General features: G+C 38.2%; 1 pseudogene; it reads right to left on the minus strand.

The window, feature by feature from the left end:
• LOC110306574 overlaps window positions 1–3,315 on the minus strand; it is a 7,068-nt pseudogene extending 3,753 nt beyond the window's left edge.
• Window positions 3,316–3,568: the final 253 nt, after the last annotated feature.

The raw sequence follows: 3,568 nt of genomic DNA on the forward strand, positions 1-3,568 counted from the left end.
GGGGAGTGGCACCATCTGAAGGTGTGGCCTTGTTGGAATAGGTGTGACATGGTTGGAATGGGTGTGTCACTGTGGGTGTGGGTATAAGATCCTCATCCTAGTTGCCTGGAAGTCAATCTTCTACTAGCAGCCTTTGGATGGAGACATAGAACTCTCAACTCCTCCTGTGCCATACCTGCCTGGATACTGCCATGCTCCCACCTTGATGATAATGGACTGAACCTCTGAACCTGTAAACCAGCCCCAATTAAACGTTGCTTTTTATAAGACTTGCCTTGGTCATGGTGTCTGTTCACAGCAGTAAAACCCTAACTAAGACAGGGTTCCTGCTTCTGTCTCAGTCAGTTGCTGGTAGGGTCTTTCAGGAGACGGCCATGCAAGGATCCCATCTATAAGCACATCATAGCATCATTAATAATTTTCAGCCTTGGTACCCACCCATGAGATGGTTCCCAAGTTGAACCATTCATTGGACCACCTTTCTTTCAGTCACTTCTCTATTTGCGTCCCTGCAGTATTTTTTCAGACAGGAGCCACTCTGGGTCAGAAGTTTTGACCATCGCTTAGTAACCCTGTTCCTCCACTTGAGGCCCAGGGTCCCCCCACCTCCCACCCTTGAAGCTGCTTATTTCCATTTATTTTCCTGGTCCTCTGGGCTTCTTCCCTGTTCCCTCCTGTAACTTATCCTGTTCCCCTTTGCCCGCCCCCTCCTCTTTCCCACTAAGGTCCTTATCCTCCTCTACCTCCCATGGTTATTATCTTCCCCCTTCTAAGAGGGATTGAAACATCCTCACTTGGGCCTTTCTGCTTGTTATGCTTCTTAAGGACTGTAGGTATCCTAGGTATTAGGAACTTTTTGGCTAATAACCTCTTACCATGCCTGTCTTTTTGGGTCTGAATTACTTCACTAAGGATGATATTTCTACGTCCATCCATTTGCCTGCAAAATTCATGATGTCCTCATTTTTTTAATAGCTGCATAGTATTCCCTTGTGTATGAACGAAAATTTCAGATTCTATTCTTCCTTGAGGGACATCTGGGTTGTTTCTAGCTTCTGGCTACTACAAATAACAGAGTTTTGTTCATTTGTTTTAATTTGTTTGGTTGGTTTTTGTGACAGGGATTCTCATTATTAGGGCTCTTCTTATTAGATTAGGATGGGTCAGAAGAAAAAAGTCCCCAAAATTCACTTCTGCTCATCTCCTCAGCAACTTAACTAAAAGTGTGCTCTACTGGGTCCTATTAATTTATAAGGGTTCTGAGAATCAAATTCAGATGCTCATTCTGGGGCTTGCAGGCACTTTCCTGACAGAACTAGCTCCCATGCCAGACCTTTTGTTACTGGGAATGGAAAGGAAAATATGGATAAATTCTGGCATGATCAATTTATGATTATTTTCATATACTAGGCTCTAACAAAGCAGACATAATACAAGAAAAAAGACACTTCATGTTATGAAGGAACTCTAAAGCAGCAAGCATTTGGTGAAGTTTATTAATAATGTTACTATTTTTAATTAAAATAAATCATATTCATTCACCTTGAAAGTTTCTTGCAAAATAAAAGTCATTCTGCTTTCCTCACCCAGAAAAGTTTTACCATTATCTCACTTTCTATAATGCAGTTGTTATTGAAAATTCAAAGTAATACATGTACGTGAATGCTGCCTTTTGTGTGATTCATAATTTAATCACTTCTGGTTTCACTACTCTTTGAACAAATACAGTGCCTATTCCACAAAGGAACATATTCATATACTTCAGGTACTTAGCTTATATTTTTCATTTCTAGCTATGGATTTTATGGATTGCATGCAATAATTGCTTCTAGCACTGAAATGCCTTACCACCTATAACATAATTGTAGCTCAGTTACTTAATATTTTTACATGACAGCGCCTGTCCTAGGATGTCTATTGTGCTGCATATTATTATAATTCTCTCTATTCATGCCATTATGCTTTGAAGATGTGTACAATAGAACTGGCTTCTATCTGCTAAGCAATTAAATGGAGTATTATAAACAGGATGGAGTGTTAGAAGAGCCTGCCAATTTACTTACAGAATTTGTGCTTAGCTGAGATGCAGTCAGGGCCCGAAGCTCTCTAGGAAAACACACACAGACACACACACACACACATCATTTTATATAAAATAATGTGAGGCGGCATGCTTCCTTTATGAGGTCTGAGATTTATTCTCTGCTCATTAGAGGATTGTAATAATGTGGGTAATCCAACGACATTTGACAGTGTAAAAAGACATGGAAATAGGAAACATCAAAACATCTCACCACCATTAGGTCCCTTTCAGAAATTCTGTTTCCGCTGTCAGCTGATCAAGTTCAAATAGAAAGATAATACAAACTGGCATTTGTATTAGGAGTTCTAGTCAAAGATCAACAAAAATTCTCTCTGCTCTTTTTCTCTATTCCTCTACCTCTATATCCATTCCTCACCCTTCCTCTGTTAAAAAAGAAAGAAAGAAAAAATTCTTCTCTGAATCTGTATACAACTTTTGTCCATGTAATGCAACTTGCATGCATTTATTGTTTCATCACATGTCTTGAATAGTATTTCTGGGGGTGAGTATTTTGCCATCAATATAGAAATAATTTGACATATATAAGGTGGCATTTCTTTTGCACTCTGTAGAGTATAATGTCTAATAGACATTCCTATAATAATCAACCTCAGTGTTAGCCTGAGGAAGAGTTCTATCCTGATTGAGCTTCCTGGTTCTTCTGACACATGAGACTAGGTTCAGTTCCGGACACTGTAAGTGGAGACTAATGAAAACAACAACGACATATTTTTCTCTGGAAATGACAAACATAACCTCAAACCATGACTGAGATTCTTAGATTTAATGATAATGATGACCATACCTTATTTCATACAACAGTACCTTCAAGACCAATTACTCAGATTAAATTCAAGAAACCACTAGATCAAATTCCTTTATCTCAAGAAGGGAACCTGTATTAATTGACTTTTAATCGGCATAGCAAAATATCTGATACTAGTTAATTGCATCCACTATTTTATTTGCAGTTTTTCCAGCTGTAAGTCCTGGTGACATAGAGTAGGAGGATTCAGGTGAGCCTGTGAGAGGAAGACTAACACCCCAAGTCAAGAAATAAGGTCAGAAGGATGAGAGTCAAGCATATTCTCTGATTAACTATTATTTGTAAGCACTACCAAGCACTTGCAGACAAGTCACCTACCTGTTTGAAGAACGTATATTTGATGACCTCATAGTCTTCTCATGGTGTTTACCTTTTTGATATCACTACCTTCCAATAGCACCACCATGGAGACAAGATACTCAAGACATGTACTCCTGGGGGCATCAAAACAAAAGGCAAACAACAACTGTCAAATTTAGTATAAAATTGACAGTATTTTAACACATTTTGGTATTCCCAATTACTAGACCTGCTTTTTATGAGCATTCCAATGCATAGTGCTTTATGATAAAAGCCATAATGGGATAATGGGATACTAAGTTCGATTTTATTTCTTTTTATTTTTTTTAAATTTAATTTATTTAATGTGTGAATGTTCT

The sequence above is a fragment of the Mus caroli genome, chromosome 12 (assembly GCF_900094665.2).
Source record: "Mus caroli chromosome 12, CAROLI_EIJ_v1.1, whole genome shotgun sequence".
NCBI lineage: Eukaryota > Metazoa > Chordata > Mammalia > Rodentia > Muridae > Mus > Mus caroli.